Below are 17,790 nucleotides of genomic sequence, written 5' to 3'. Positions count from 1 at the left end.
ACTTAATGGATTTATTTCAGTTTTAAAATTTAAATTAGTGCAATTCTTCATAGATGGTTTTCTGTAATGTGATTGGCTGAGACAACATAACATATCTTGGAAGGGGGGGTGGCGGGGAGATGCAGAAGAAAAAAATATTTTCAATTTGATTTAAAAAGTTGGGTTTTGCAGTTGACCAATAGCCTTAGCAATTCGGTTTCATTCCTGGAAATCAAATTCAACTATAACCCAGGACAAGATGACGAAAATTCCCTCATACTATTGGCTGTTAACTCTGAGTACTGAATTCCATTTGCAGCTTTTAAGATTTGCACATTTTCTATTCTATATATCTTCAGTAATAATTTGTAATTTTTAAACACTGTAGAGTTTGTAATTATGTTCACACTATTCTTAGAATATAGACTATTTTCTATTAAAGCCTTTTCTTAAGGGATTTGGTATCTGAAATAAAAACATGTTGGAAATATTCAGCAGCTCAGGCAGCTTCAGTGGAGAGAGAAAAACAACATTAACGTTTCAGATCGATGACCTTTCATTCGAACATTAACTCTTTCCCCACAGATGCTGCCTGATTTTCCAACATTTTCTATTTTTATTTCAGATTTCCAGTATCTGCATTATTTTGCTTTTGCATTTGGTCATTAGGTTAGGTCCTACCGCATAATCTGTGGCAGGCATGGATTCAGCCAACAGAATAGACTTTCGCGCCATTTCAGCAGCAATATTGATATTTAGTTACTGCTGAGGTAAAATGTGAAAGCAGAATGCTAGCCAACCTTGAGGTTCCATTTAAAATGGAATGGAATCTGTGTCCATTTACATCACATGCATACTGTTACACTAGGTAATGTCACAAATGTACAAATACATGATATAGAATTCCCTTCAGCTTTACCAATTAGTTCATGGGTGTTGTATACATTTCGTGAATTAAGTGCTCCCTATCTGGTTGTAGGATTTGATCAAAATGGATACCGATATTACATTTCAATGCTCATGTGTACCAAGGCATTCCTTCCTTTAATTATGTTTTGAGTATTATAGGGATTGTTGTAATGTGCATTAACTTACAGTTGCTAGATGGGGAATATGGTACAAATGCAGAACCCTGGTGTAAATTCTTTTAATTTTAAGTAGGTGTTTTACACAGACATTTGATGAGTTGCAGGTGTCGCTATACAAGATTTAAATGTTTTGCACCCATTCCAAAGTCTAAGAATGATGATTTTTTTTTTGTTGGCTTATCCTAAATCAATACTTAAATTTTAAATGTTCATCCTGCTGGTAAAGATTGTGTTTAGAAAGCAAAATGTGCTGATATACAGTGATTTTCTTACAGCATCATATAATCAAGGAGGTTACAGGTATTTGACATGAGCTTTATCTGTAGAATGTAGAACTGGTGAAAGTTCTGCATAGGCCAACAAAAAAGGGGCTTCAACTTCAGTCTCAGGATTGGTTTACTGCTTTAGCTCAATGGGTATTGGTCATCTTCTAGATGTTAGAATCACTGCATTCCTACCAGAATCCTTGAAAGCATTAATCTATATTTTGTTGTGTTTTTGTAACCATTTTTTCTAAACAAAAATTAAAAGTTTTAGATTTGTATATTTGTATTTTTGTGACCTTTTATGCTGTTTAATGTTAATTTTGTGTACTGCAAAAGAAAATGTATTTTTATTGTCAAGTCTAACTTCTTATGTATTGCATTAATTTGTTGGTATGTAAACACTGCATAATATAAACTCTACATTTTACTTTTGTCTCTGGGTAATTATTGAGTGGGCTCATTAACTGCACACCATAATCCCCTATATAATCTTTCAAATCAAATTTAGTCTTTCATGATCATTGTCTACATCATGACTGTCAAATGTCATTTTTCTTTCCTATTTTCCAACTTTGTTATTTACCCATCATGTCATACAAAACCTTTCTGCCAAATCTTTGTACTAAATATTTTGAGATAGTTTCTCACCGATCGCCCTATAAGCCCCAAATATAAATGTTATCACAGATGGCACATAAAAATATTCATAAATTTATCTAGAAACTTGGCTTCAATAAAATCAAGATATTCCGGGAGTACATCCCCAATGAGTGAACTCAGCTTTATTTCAGCAGCACTGTAAAGGTGAATAGGGATAGAAAATGGAGGCATGCAAAGAGAGGAAAACAATAGCCTTGAGGTAGAGCAAGGCCCTTTTTGTGAGAGATTTTCTCATGGCTATTCATGTGGAAGGGCAACCAGATACCATGTTGGGTAGCAGGTAGAGTGTGAGGGAAAGATGACTTTTTGTGAGGGGCAAAAGTCAGGATGTGGAAAGGACCTGCTTGAGGGGTACACTGTTGATTAGGAACTGGGGAGTAGGAAAACTTGAAGGGGTGCCTTTGTACCTCTGCTGAGGCTTATTCTCCCAATCATTAGTATCATCACAGGAGATCTGCTAGTTTGTAGTAAAGCTGTGGAACCAGGAACTGCATGAGTATGGAAAATTGAGTGAGACAAGAGGTAATTCAGTTTATCTGGCTCGAGTCCATGGAGGTAATTTTAACCCCCAAAATGGGTGGGGTTGGATGAGATGTTAAAATATTTTTAAAAACCTCAACCTGCCCACTTCTGGTTTTAATGGGGAACAACGAGCAACCCACTTCCAGGTGAGTGGCTTCTTTAAATATTATGAGGCTGCTTGCAGTTTTAATGCAGCCGGCCAAGTTTCCCAGGCCTCTGGAAACCCGGCAGCTAAAGGATTGCTGCATGGAAGAGCCAAGTGCTTTTCCAGCACTGCTTGTGGGCCAGGTGGAGCAGGAATGCTTTCCTCGGGACCTGCAAACAAATCTGTTTCCACTTCACGTGATCTGATCACCAACCCCCTATCTCCACTCTGCCTGCCCCCCCCAGCTCCAGTATAAATGCAGCCTGAATTTGGAATGGGGTCGACAGCGGAGAGGATTGAGAAAATAACTTGATGCCTTCTGCAGAGATTAAGCAGCATAAGTAACACATTTTTGTTTACTTCGTGCTTGTGATGTGATCCTGATGGAGTGGATAGCAAGTCAGTGCTCATGTTCCTTAGCAGTATGCAAAGTATTCCGAGATGAGGGGAAAATCTTTTAGGTGGTGAAATCATTTTTAAACCCCCTACAGTCAAGGATATTATCTAGTGCAGGATTGTGAACTCAAAACAGCAATTAGTGACCTATTGTTTGCCAAAAACACAAGGGACATCTGTCTATTTGTAATTTTTGTATTTTAGATTTGGAAGCTAAAATTTTCAAAATGTTATTTCAGCTATGAAAAATGTAAACTTGATAAACAGAATGCAGCATATGTAATGTGAAGATATCTCGGGAGGCATGTTAGAAAAATTCAGGCATAAGGAATGTAGCAGCTGGCTGGTCAGGAAACCGAGTAAGAGGAGAAAATGTTGAAAGCCCTCACCAGCTCAATCAGCATCTGTAGAGAGAACACTTAATACAATGTTTTATTTTTTAATCTACCCTGTATTTCTGTAACATTACTGTTTTTAAAAGAGGCAACTGTGCCCTCCTATGGACAAACTAAGAATAGACAATACTGTTAGTAATAAAGCATTACCCATTGATTTCAATGGAATGGGACTGTGACAGCAATACCAACAAGGATTTTAATGTATTAGTTGAACACGTGTTACATTGTACATGGAGAGTCAAGACCATGTGTAATCTTCAGATGAAGCAGGGTTAGAGGACAGAGTGTAATTGATAGAGGGTGTGCAGATAATTCATTCTTCCATTTTAAAAGTCATACATTCTGTCCTTATTTATATCATTGTTACATTTTTATGTCTACATTTCTAATTAAACCAGTCTATGTAAACCTAAACCTGTCATGCAGAATTGCATTCTCCAGCCAGTGGTGATTCTGCAGCACCATTGGGAAGGGTTTACTTAAGCAGCTTCCATTATAAAAGCTTGTATTTAGATAGCCCCTTTAACGTAGTAAAGCGTCCCAAGGTGCTTCACAGAAGTGTTTTGAGACAAAACAAAAATGACACTGAGCCACATAAGAAATTATGGCAGATTACCAACTTCTTGGTCAAAGAGGTAGGTTTTAAGGAGCGTCTTAAAGGAGGCGGAGCGTTTAGGGAGGGAGTTCCAGAGCATGGGGCCTAGGCAACTGAAGGTTTGGCCAGCAATGGTTGAGCACTTATATCACGGCTGTTCAAGAGGACAGAATTTGAGGAGCACAGACATCTCGTGGGGTTGGGGGAGCGGGGAGAGGGAGTTTAGAGATGAGGAGGATGGAGAGATTTATAAACAAGGATGAGAATTTTGAAATCAAGGCGTTGCTTAACCGGGAGCCAATGTAAGTCAGAGAGCATGGGTGATGGGTGAGTTAGGACATGGGCTGCTGAGTTTTGGATGACCTCAAAGTAGAAATGAGGAAATAGGAATTTATATTGGAAAAGTTGACAGGAAGCCCTCACCTAGGTAAGTTTTTAATATTGATTGATTGATTACAAGAAAATATTTGTGTTTAATAGCATCCTATACATTCACATTGTAGGAGCATTACTTGTACACAGCAGTTCAAAAAATGTGATTTTTAAACATGGACTTATTTCAAGTTTAAAAATACCAGCAAATGTTGGAGTTTGGCTCATAACTTTAATTTATAAAAAAAGTTCAATGCACCTGTGATACCAAGCAACATTTACAATAAGGTTTTCCACTAAAAATTGAATTATCCAACAATTTAAATTTAGTGTAACTAACAGCAAAGTGGGAATTTAGTGCAAAAGGGTTTAAATTATCAGTAACTGAATCAATAGTAGATTGTATTTGATTTAAGGAAATTAAACTACTGAAGATCCCTTTTCCAAAAATTAACATTTTGGAGGTGAGTTACATTGGCTACAACTGTTCCAGCTTATAATACAAACAGGCAGCTTTTTATGGTTTTTTAATTGCCGTGGTGCCTTAGGATAAAAATATTTACAACCGGTTTTAAGTAGACTAGCAGCACAACCACTCTGAGGACATAATCATTGAGAGCTATGGCAAGACATCGTCAAGAAACACTGGGTCGGATTCTGTGCTCAGCGGCAAACGAATATCACCAGCCATTTACACTTACCCACAGACTTTTGCACTGGAATTTACTGTGGTTAGCACACCATTTTGGCGCAGCATCCTCTATAAGAGATCTGGGCTTGTGGAAACAGGGCAAGCAACTGTATGTCCTTAACCAATCAGATTGAAGAATCGCGACTGAGCTGTGCAGAGTCTGAAACAGGAAATGTTAGTTACAAATATTTAATTCCGTGCCAAATCATATACTGAAAGGGAGGGGGGGGGGGGGGAAGGAATTGAGAGAAGAAATAAGAAAAAGTTATTAAAAATTAAAAGATAAAGGAATGAGACTGCAGACTTGTAAAAGTTGACTAAGATTTATCATTGAAAATTTACTTACGTTGGAATTGACAAGCCCTAACTTTTTCTGGCAGGTTTAGTGGGTAATTATCAGACAGGAACAGCAACTTCACACCATTCCATGTGTTTCAATTCTGAGTTTCTCAGATCAGTATAGCGCCACATCTGGAGGAGTAGGGCAACTTGGACAGCAACCTCCTAATCTCCATGTTTAATTGTGCATGTGTACTTACTGTCCGATTTACACTTTGACGGTGAATGCTGCTAACCTCACCATTTTTTCTACCACAAAATCCGGACTAACATTCACAGCAGCTATGGTCAGAGTTCAATCATACATCATATCAGCTACAAGTCTGTCTCTCTAATATAACAAATTGGATTGATTTTATTAATTTGTGTCCTTCCTATTGAGTGGCTTTGTACTTGTATTAGAAGTGAAGCAGTCATTTTATGCCATCTTTTCAATATGCTAGAATCCTAGGTTTATATTTTTAAATATGCCACAAGTAATTTTTGCAGTGGCAGCTGGTGACATGACAGGTGAGGCATTATAAATTAATAAAATTAGATTACCAGTCCCTGATTGTCCCACATTTAATTTGAAAGAATAACCTTTTAAGAACCTGTTGAAATCCTACTTTTTGGTCCGAGCTTTCAGCCAACTCCTAAGTACCAATTGTCTTCCCTCTAAATGCTCTATTGCACAGTTTAGCTCTCAAGCAGCACCTGCAACTCCAATCCCACAAATTCTTGCCTCCGTAGTGCACTAGTGATGGATATTAAGTTTTAATTAGTTTATGAAGTAGTTGAATTCCAGCCCGGAAGACTGATTAGATCTGGTGGTGCAAAGTTAATCGGCTCAGGGCAGCTTTCTTCCCAAGATAGATGCAGCATCACTGGTCCAGATTTTGCTGCTGAATAACTGAGTTTAATGGCGCTCGTCATTTCTAATTTGTAAATTCTCTAGCAACTTGTGGCGAGAGAATCACAAAAATGGCAATTCGCCCTCAACCTCCCCATGAGTTTCAAGAAATTGCTGAATGTGCACATTATTTGCCAATTAAACTTGCCGCAGAAAGTTAGAGCTAGTACTTAATGACGAGAATATGTTGCTGCACGGCCACTCAACCTTTACGGCTAAAAGGGAACAACTGAACTGTAGAGTCTCATTCCTACAGGTTGTAAATTGTTCTTAGATATTTTTATCACTTACATTTTTTTCACTTTTCCTTTGTCTCTTTTTCTCCCTCTTATTCCAATCTTTCTTTCCCTCGCTATTTCTCTTTCTGTACCTGACTGACTAATTCACCCCATTTCCTTCTCCAGTTGTTTTTCTTTTTCAATCCTTAAATCTCACTGGCTAAGGAGTTCAGACTGTTGGTCCTGTAATTCACCAGGTTCCCAGATGCCCACATTATCAACTCACACTTCCAACCCTTTGAGCTGAAGGGTGAGGGATAAACATAGAAAATAGGTGCAGGAGTAGGCCATTCGGCCCTTCGAGCCTGCACCACCATTCAATATGATCATGGCTGATCATGCAACTTCAGTACCCCATTCCTGTTTTCTCTCCATACCCCTTGATGCCTTTAGCCGTAAGGGCCACATCTAACTCCCTTTTGAATATATCTAACAAACTGGCCTCACCAACTTTGTGTGGTAGAGAATTCCACAGGTTCACAATTCTCTGAGTGAAGAAGTTTCTTCTCATCTCGGTCCTAAATGGCTTACCCCTCATCCTTAGACTGTGACCTCTGGTTCTGGACTTCCCCAACGTCGGGAACATTCTTCCTGCATCTAACCTGTCCAGTCCCGTCAGAATTTCATATATTTCTATGAGATCCCCTCTCATTCTTCTAAATTCCAGCAGCTATGTGAAGTCTTTCTTCACATGTCAGTCCTGCCATCCTGGGAATCAGTCTGGTGAACCTTCGCTGCACTTCCTCAATAGCAAGAATGTCCTTCCTCACATTAGGAGACCAAAACTACATAATATTCAAGGTGTGGCCTCACCAAGACCCTGTACAACTGCAGTAAGACCTCCCTGCTCCTACACTCAAATCCTCTCGCTATGAAGGCCAACATGCCATTTGCCGCCTTCATCGCCTGCTGTACCTGCATGCCAACTTTCAATGACTGATGTATGATGATACGTTGCACCATCCCTTTTCCTAATCTGTCACTATTCAGATAATATTCTGCCTTCCTGATTTTGCCACCAAAGTGGATAACCTCACATTTATCTACATTATAGTGCATCTGCCATGCATTTGCCCACTCACCTAACCTGTCCAAGTCACTCTGCAGCCTCTTAGCATCCTCCTCACAGCTCACACTGCCACCCAGCTTAGTGTCATCTGCAAACTTGGAGATATTACCTTCAATTCCTTCATCTAAATCATTGATGTATATTGTAAATAGCTGGGGTCCCAACACTGAACCTTGCGGTACGCCACTAGTCACAGCCTGCCATTCTGAAAAGGACCCGTTTATTCCTGCTCTTTGCTTCCTGTCTGCCAACCAGTTCACTATCCACGTCAATACATTACCCCCTATACCATGTGCTTTAATTTTACACACCAATCTCTTATGTGGGACCTTGTTAAAAGCCTTTTGAAAGTCCGAATACACCACATCCACTGGTTCTCCCCGTCCACTCTACTAGTTACATCCTCAAAAAATTCTAGAAGATTTGTCAAGCATGATTTCCCTTTCATAAATCCATGCTGACTTGGACCGATCCTGTCACTGCTTTCCAAATGCGCTGCTATTACATCTTTAATAATTGATCCCAACATTTTCCCTGATGTCAGGCTAACCGGTCTATAATTCCCGGTTTTCTCTCTCCCTTTTTTAAAAAGTGGGGTTACATTGGATCAGTTCCTATGGATTGGAGGGTAGCTAAGAGAGTATAGAATGTTGGAAAATGACCACCAATGCATCCACTATTTCTAGAGCCACTTCCTTAAGTACTCTCGGATGCAGACTATCAGGCCTTGGGGATTTATCGGCCTTCAATCCCATTAATTTCCCTAACACAATTTCCTGACTAATAAGGATTTCATTCAGTTTCTCCTTCTCGCTAGACCCTCAGTCCCCTAGTACTTCCGGAAGGTTATTTGTATCTTCCTTAGTGAAGATCGAACCAAAGTATTTGTTCAATTAGTCTGCCATTCTTTGTTCCCAACTATAAATTCACCTGATTCTGACTGCAAGGGACCTACATTTGTCTTCACTAATCTTTTTCTCTTCACATATCTAGAAAGTTTAACAGGGCATGTCGCAAAGTGCCTCGCTCCAGCAAAATCTGGGACAATAGCTGCGATTTCCTCTACCTGGGTGAGGACGGGAGATGGCGACGGTGGGTGACAAACACACTAAAAATAAGATCTTGCCATAATGGGCCTTATTAGGCCCATCCTGCGCATTTCCCATTCCATTTAATAGGAGCGGGTCTGGTGATATCACCGGAAGACGCGCTTCTGGCCGGTATATGGCCTTGTTTGCTGACAGTCGGATTTTCTTTTGTGAAGCTCGTATTAGTGAGTGGAGGTCTATACCGTGACATCTGAAAGGCAGAGAAAGGTTTAAATGATGAGTCCTTCCAGCATCTTGAGGGAGTGAGGGCATGTTGGGAGGTTCCCTTCCCTGTAGATGGCAGGAAGAGACCTCCCCAACAGACTAAATCAGTGTGGCTTAATATAGCCGAAGAGATTACGGCAAACTCCGTCGTGCCTCACACCTGGGTATAGTGCAGGAAAAGGTTTAATGATCTACAGTCAGGAAAAGTATAAACTTGCACTTACCTGGACGATGCTGTACCGGTCATCACATTCCCACCACTGTGCATTGCCAACCATACTCCTGCACAAAGTTACTCAGCTCAAGATCTCTTAGACTTTCATCCATCTGTTTCTTTTTACATTATAAAAGGTCCCAGTCTTAATTTCCACTCCTCACACTCAGCATCATCGTTATGCAATGAAAGCAAGTAACAGCACAAACGGAGGCAACTTGGTATTGCCAAACCACTCCATCACAGTCTCTGAAGTTGTATGCCATTCCATTAATGACAGTCATTCCATCAGTCTCGTTAATTCTCCTCTTTGCCTCCTTGCAGGAAAAGATTGCCCACCATGAGGAGGAGAGAACAGGAGAAGGCCCTCAGCTGATCTTCCATTTGTCAAGTGCGGAGGAGGCAGCACTCACTATTGGTGTTGTGGTGGAGGTTCCGGAAGTGGGGGATGGAGAGGGCTTCAATAGAACAAGCTGGTGACAGAATTATTATCCAGGCAGTTGCATGCCTTTCATCAGTCACTCATGGGGCCTTACGCGATTAGAAAATGAATGGTGATGATGTGAATAATGGTATGTGTCTACACTTGAAATGTCATATTTAAATCATGTTTTTACTCTTCAACAGGTCTATCAGGAGCTCCTCCCACTGTCCAAGAGCAAGAGGAACAATACTCCTCAGGAGGAGCCTTCTGCCTCGGAGGGCACAGCGTCGCCTCACAGAACGCAAACCAGCACCAGCGCAATACGCACACCTCGGTGGGGCCATCGTGAGATAATGTTGTCACAGATCACATGTGAGCAAGAACAGATGGTAAAGAGTGACAGCAGTGGAAACTCCTTGTTGGAGGGGGCAGGGGTCTCCTCGCTCTGCTCGGCTGCATGCAGACACTGAGCCTGGGGAGCCATCCAAGAGGAAAGTACCTTGGTACACGTACAAGATACTGATGTAACATCATGGGTTCTTTACTAATTATTTACTTTTCAGATTCACCGTGTATAGATGACAATGTTTTTTCCTGCAGTTTTCTTCTTTCCTCTCCTGAAGATGCTCGTGCTTGTACGACTCCACGGGTGTCAGCAATCCTCCAGTACCTCATCCATTAGCCTGGACAGCGAGTAGCTGCAGGCTGTTGATTGGGGGCATCAGTCCAGCTAGATCCTATCCTCACCTGAGGTCGACATAGACTTTGCAACAGGGGTCACCCCTTAGCCCATGATATCAAGGTCAATTATAGCCTCTCAACTACTCCCTTAGCTGAGGCCAGCCAGGCCACCACAGCCCATGCATTAAACATTAAAGCTGTATAACTCAGCCGGGTAAATTTACTGAGCCATTAAGGGAGCACAGTATTCTAAAAAAAAAATCAGCCGGTCTGAAAGGGGACCAATACCAAAACAATTGCAGCAAGGATTTTTTGAATATTTGAAATCATATCAACATTTTCTCCATCAATTTGTAATAGATCAGTCATCATATAATTTTGTATTCCTACAAGACATCTCCACCAGAAGTTAGGCAGAATTAAATAAGAACTTATTATGGTAGGTACAGTACCTCAAGCAAAGATGATTACTTGCACTACATCCCATGTTGCTTTTCCTTCCCTGCATGTCCAGAAGATAAAAATTAAAAACAGATTAATCAAAGCAAAAAAAACTACTGTTTGAGATTTTCAAATCAAGATTTATTGAACTTCAGCATACATAGAACAGCAGAAGGGCTTGAATATTTGAAATTCCAGGCTTTTTAAAAAAAAACATACAAACACAACATTTTTGCAAGTGTTCTGTAAAATAGTTACAACTAAAAATGCTCAACATAAACAAGAGTTCCTGATGGGAAGTAGCAGCATTCTTGCTTCACAAGAGTAACTCCTCTTTTACACTGCTTTGTAAGGCAGCACATCAGCACCATGTTAAGGATTGTCTGAATAAAATATCCTAACAAATACTCATTTAAAAATGTTATTCCATAAATCATTCTTTCAGTGAAATCTTTGATTATCTCCATTCAAAAAGAAAAGTGAAGACAACATTGGTTTATGCTTCAAACTGATTCAACCACACCTGTATTTAACACCTTTTGTCAGAAATTGGGTAAAATGAGCAATTTGAGCATGATCCAATTAAAAATTGTTTAAGGTTCATGGGGAAATAATACTTTTTATTTTTAAAAAAAGGACCAATAACATTGGCGATAAATCATCTTATGGCTTCAATCAAGTTATGATCTGGAATGTAATGCCTGAAAGGGTGATGAAAGCAGATTCCAACAGTAATTTTCAAAAGGGAATTGGCTATATATGGAAAAATTGCAGGGTGATGGGGAAAGAGCAGGGAAGTGGGACAAATTGTATAGCTCTTTCAAAGGTCCAAATAGCCTCCTTCTGTACTGTATGATTCTATGAAATCTAACCAACGTAGAAGTAAAATAATTTGTTGTGTGGTTATTCTGAGCGTGTTTATGTACTTGCAAAAAGCTTGACACAACTCACATCATACAACATAAAAAACACAACAAAGCCTGCCGTTGTGGATACAAACTTTACACTAACACAAAAAGGTCAATGCACACTAAAGATAAATCAGACTTGTGGGTGATTGATGTTGGTTTTAAAAAATAAATTCAATGAACATTTAGTCCATCAAGTTCCAGCTACTTTAGTTTTTTTTTAAAAAACACTGCAGTTTTCAAATGTGTTCAAAGTAACTAGATTTTCCCCTGCAATTGCTGAAACAGATTTACTGTTGTTGCGCTGATTTAAGATGAATACAATTATGAATCTGAGCCTACAAAGAAAAAAAGTCACTGACTCAATCTGGGTACGGTATCAATGATTATGTTAAGGGACTAGTAATCCTGAAGCCTGGACTGATGATCCAGAAACAAGAGTTCAAATCCCACCATGACAGCTGGGAAATTTAAAATCAGTTAATTAAGTAAAAAGCCATCAGCGATAGTGTCTATAAAACTACTGGATTGTTGTAAAAACCCACCTGGTTCACTAATGCCTTTTAGGAAGGAAATATGCCGTCCTTACCCGGTCTGGCCTATATGTGACTCCAGACCCACAGCAATGTGGTTAACTCTTAACTATCCTCTGAAATGGCTTAGCAATTGCATCAAAGGGCAATTAGGGATTGACAATAAATACTGGTATTGCCAGAGAGACGCCCACATCACAGGAATGAATAAAATCAAGTATTTAAAAGGATACTTGCATGGAATAATGGTTTAACCATCTCAAAGCAATATAGCAAGAGATGGGTAATCAGGAATTTAGAACTGGTCAGTCAGTGAGCAATAAATAATGAATAGATCAACATGGTTATTCTAGTTTATTATTCTGAAGGGTAAATGTATCTAGCAATTACACAGATTTTAATGTAGGATCAATTCATGAAGACTTCTGTGCAAAACATTTCAAATATTTAAACCTTTCTTTTAATAAATGTTAGCACCAAATCTTATATTTGGATTAGGCAGTAAGAGAAAGGAAAGTTGTTTCTGAATATACCCAACTTGGTTAAGCTCTTTTTCTTTACATTATAGTGTAGGTAGGCACAAAATAATAGAATCAAAGAATAATATAGACTAGAAGGAAGCCATTGGGCCCGTCGAGTCTGCGTCAGCTCTTTTGAAGAACAATCCAGTTAGTCCCACTCCTCCGCTCTTTCCCCATATCCCTACTATTTTTCTCCTTTAAGTATTCAGCCAATTCCCTTTTGAAGACTACTATTTAATCTGCATCCACCACTCGTTGCATAAAGTTTTTCCTCAAGACACCTCTGGTGCTTTAGCCAATCACCTTAAATCTGTGCCCTCTGGTTATTGACGGTTGGAAACAGTTTCTCTTTATTTACTCTATCTAAACCCTTCATGATTTTAAACACTACCAAATCTCCACTTAGTCTTCTTTGCTAGGAGAACAACTCCAGCTTCTCCACTCCATGTAACTGTACTCCCTCATCCCTGGAATCATTCTACTAAATCTCCTCTGTACCCTCTCTGAAGCTTTCACATCCTTCCTAAAGTGTGGTGCCGAGAATTTGACAAAATATTCCAACTGGGGCCAAACTAGTGTTTTATATACGTTTAGCTCAACTTCATGGCTTTTGTACGCTATGCCTCTATTTATAAAGCCCAAGATGCCCTATGCATTAACTGTTTTGTTAACCTGTCCTGCCACCTTCAAAAAGTTGTGCACAAACACCCCCAGGACTCTCTGCTCCTGCACCCCCTTTAAAATTGTACCACTTAAGTTGTATTGTCTCTCCTCATTCTTCCTACCAAAATGTATCACCTCACACTTTTCTGCGTTGAATTTCATCTGCCATGTGTCCGCTCATTCCACCAGCCTCTGTCCTCTTGAAGTCTATTACTATCTTCCTCAGTGTTTACTACACTTCCAAGTTTCGTGTCATCTGCAAATTTCAAAATTGTGTATGTTAATGTAATGTAAAATTATTAATGTAAAATTAGTCAGAGCCAATGGTAATAAAGTACCAATCATCTGATTTTCCATTGAAGTAGACTAGAAACTGGCATTTGCCTTCTAGAGGATGATTGGCTGACCAAGACATATTGTAGCACAAATAACATTCACCTCATTATACACCAAGGTTTTGGCCTATTTACTGATGTTACATGCCACATTCTATCTTAACCCTCTTTTCTCATCAGCAATAAATATTAAATTTAGATATTTACCAAACATCCAGTGAGGGAAGGGTTGAAACATTTAGAAAACTCACTCGGTTGATAAGCAGATATCTTTTGCTTTAATGTTTGCCCCTCTTCTGAAGGCAGTTCACAACATGAGGGTACAATTCCAGTGTGACTTAACATTGCTGAGTGCATTCTGGTCCTTTCCCAACCTCCAAAGGCACACTAATGGGGTCAGTGTCCTCCTCTGATTTTTCCCCTTTCTCGTCAGGCCAATTGTCATTTTACCCCGAAACTAGCAGAAGTCAGCTAACTCAGCGCAATCCAGGGATTGACCAAAGGCCTGTTTTTATTTCCCAACATCTGTAGTATTTTATTTTTTGACCTAGGATCTTCCTGGTCTGTATGGCTCAGTACTACACCGCACGATGTACCTATCCATTGCCCACAGCAAACAATCATTACAAAATTGTATTTCAGAAAACACATTTGGTTGCATTTTAAAATAATGTTTACATGATTCTCATATTGGAATTACAAGTATCTCCAATAAGTGTTTAACAATTTATGAAACTATTACCCCCCCACAAATGGTGAGCAACCTTTGTCTTAGGGGATAAGATGTATCACAGGAAATCAAAAAAGTTCATGCTCCAGTGTTCAAAATCCTATATGGATCCTAAAGCATTTGAAAATATGCAAACTGATGCTCTCAATATGAAAATCCAATCTTTACAGATAAACTTCCAGCATTCTTACACAAAGATACGTATTAGCAAATTATTATTCTTTTTACACACACTGAAGTTGCTACATTAAAAGTACAAATTCATTAAATAATTGTTTCAAAATGTTTTTGCAAATCAGCTTTTCTAAATAAAAACAGTCCATTGAAGGATGAAACAGTCGAGAGGGATTGGTTCAGCCCGCAGCTCGAGTCACATATTTATTTTTGCCCGCTGAAACTGTATGTTCATCGTGAGGGATGCTAATGCATTAAGACAGACTTCTATCTCATCAGTCTGGGAATGGACATGGATCTAGGACCTTGATATTCACGAGGTCACACATTTATAAATCAGAGTGAAATATGGATGTTTTCTTTTTACTTTAGTGGCAAAAATAGTCAATGCCGAGAGGTTCAATACCTTTATTTCTTTAAGCAAAGCAAGCTTCTTCTTTACCCCATGTTTCAACATGGCCCATATTCCAACAAGTAGACACTTGGCTCCCAACTATATAAAGTACCACTACCAACGGTGAGGGAGATTTCTTGTAAATTAAGTCTTAAAGACTAGCATGTTGATATTTTTTTTTTAAATGTAGAATGGTAATAAAATCACAACAGAACTCATCTCAAAGCACATTGGAGAAAGTATTATTCGAGTACGTGGGCTTTGAGGACAAAATTACAGGGCTGTGCTCGTGTGAAAAACTAATATTCAATTTACAATTCTATTTTTAATAGTGCCTTTTTAATGCATCTATCCCATCAAGGAATATCCTAGGTCGACTTTGTTCAGTATCTATTTCACGAGGAATAAAATTAACATTACATATATTGGGGTGAAGTTTCGGGCCGCGCCTAGAACGGCGCAGCCCCAACCTGGACGCCCGTTTTTTGCGCCCAAAAGTGCGTCAAACAAATACCTTCAGATTCTCCGGCACCCTGCAGGTCCTTGGGAGCTTGACGCGGCGCGCACAGAGCAGCAGGGGACGGAGCCAGAGTCGCGCCAATTCTAGAAGTGGTGGGGGGGGCGGGGCTAATTTAAATGAGACAACGTCGTGCCGGCAGCCTTGTGCGTGCGCACGCGCAGTAGCGCATAAACATTGGCACTCGGCCATTTTTAAAGGAACTTGGAAAAAAAAGTGTTGATTTGTCTCGTGGGCCCCTGGAAAGGCTTGGGATTTAATTTTGGTGATTTTTGTGTGCCTGAAGGAGTGCTTTTAACAGCACTGTTGAATAAATCACCTGCTGAAATCAGTGAGTGCAGCTTTTCACTGCTAAACTTCCAGAACAGGTACTGCATTGGTGCATGCAAATTAAGGACTGTGTGTTTTGAAAAATCAGAGTGTCAATTCAATACAGCAATGGAACAACGTCCACCAAGAACAAAGAATTTCTTGCATGAGGAAGTGAAGATATTAGTCAACGTCATTGAGCAGAGATGGTAGGAGCTAGATACCAGCAACAGAGGTCGTATAAAAGTGCCACCTAAAGAAATGAAGAAACTCTGGAACCAAGTTGCAGAAGATTACTGCACAGTGGTGCATACCATGAGATCTGGAAGCCAGTGTAAAAAGAAATGGCACGACCTTGGTCAAGTAGTTAGTGCAAGTAATATTTCCATTTTTAATGTAATCATAATTGTAACGTGGCTATCTGTATGTCCCACCTTGCAGACTGACACACTCTGTAAAAAGTTATATTTTACTCTTTGCAGAAGAAATTGGCCCACAACAAAAGGGAAGCAACTCGGACAGGAGGAGGCACGCCCAATCTGCATCCACTGACACCCTTGGAACAGAGGGTAGCTGCTATGATGAGTCGTACATGGAGAAAAACAATCAGTGCAGCACAAGCTGGGCCTGCACGCGAGGAAGAGGGCAAGTCCTGAAAATGCACCGTGGCCCTTCAAATCAACTTGCTGCCTGGCCTATGTGTGAGAGTATTCATGCCACCCATCCTGCTCCCTCCCTTGCTGTTAAACATTTGACTGTTCTGATGTATTTTGCAGAACATGATGATGCTACTGCTGCCAACCCTGAGGATCCTGAAGATACAGAACAAGAACCAGTACAACCAGATGCAGACGATCCAGACTGAATGATAGCAGCAATGACTGAAATGTCTGCAGGGGAGAGCTTCCAAATTAATGTTTGAGCCCCCATCAAGGGGCATCAGAGTTTCAACCCCTAAGCATAGGTTCTGGTTCCACCTTCCATGGTTTTGATTCCAATGTTGCGGGTCCCAGTGGTGCTGCTGGTGTAATGCAGCAGTTTACAGTCAGTGCACTACTGTCCGAGCCTGCGCCTCCCACTCGCATAGGTTCTGGTTCCACCTTCCATGGTTTTGATTCCGACGTTGCGGGTCCCAGTGGTGCTGGTGATATCATGGAGCAGTTTACACCCATTCACCCACTATCCCAGCCCGCGCCTCTCTCTAGTACTGCCGTCTGGAACACAGAGCGTCCCACTGTCCGTGCCCGCGCCTCCCAGTGTAGTGGTGCCACGAGGCGGACCTAGGCAGAGGAGAAGGAGATTGGAGACACGCTCTCCTGAGATGCAGCGTGCAACAGATGCGGCTCAGGTTGTGGCATTGGGTATGGAGACCAATGAGCTTACCTGATCACTCATCGGTGGCGTCAATGCAGTGGGTGAAGAGGTGACGATCCTGACGGGAGAAATAGCAGTATTGACACTTAGGGAGGGAATGTCCAAGGGAGTGCAATCGACGGCACAGGCCGTCAGGGAGGGCCTGGGTGAGGTAGCTGCTGCAATAAGGGCACACAGCCCGGCCAATCAAATGACACCCCCATGAAGAAGTGAACATTCACCGAGATGTGGATGAGAGATTTGTAGCCTTTCTTTGCTGCTTTTGTTCTTGTTCTTGATGTAGCTATAGTAGCGTTTTTCAAATTGAAATTGTTTTGTAAGTTTTGTAACTTTACAACTTAAGTGATCTTATAGTGTAAATACTCTCACATTTTGTATCTTATTTAATTTTGCACCTAAAAAGTGATCCTGAAGTTTAAGTGATCTTAAGAGTGTAAGATTTTTCACATTGAGATTGTTTTGTAACTTTACAAATTAAGTGATCTTAAAGTCTTTAAGTGATCTTCAAGAGTCATATTAAAAAGTAAAGTTTGATACAAGTATTTTTATTAGAGTGACGTTAACTTTTC

At 40.2% G+C, this 17,790-nt stretch overlaps 1 protein-coding gene across 1 annotated transcript in view; it reads right to left on the bottom strand.

Moving 5' to 3' along the window:
- Positions 1-12,490: 12,490 nt before the first annotated feature.
- The window catches only part of LOC139278924 (zinc finger protein 821-like), a 41,585-nt gene continuing 36,285 nt past the window's right edge, over positions 12,491-17,790 (bottom strand). Inside the window, exon 6 of the transcript XR_011596383.1 lies at positions 12,491-13,644. The gene's annotated coding sequence lies outside the window, so the exon portion shown is untranslated. The remainder of the gene's footprint in view (positions 13,645-17,790) is intronic.

The sequence above is a fragment of the Pristiophorus japonicus genome, chromosome 13 (genome assembly GCF_044704955.1).
Source record: "Pristiophorus japonicus isolate sPriJap1 chromosome 13, sPriJap1.hap1, whole genome shotgun sequence".
Lineage (NCBI taxonomy): Eukaryota > Metazoa > Chordata > Chondrichthyes > Pristiophoridae > Pristiophorus > Pristiophorus japonicus.
Note: the sequence above shows the minus strand (reverse complement) of the source record. Positions and strands in the feature narration are given on the sequence as shown.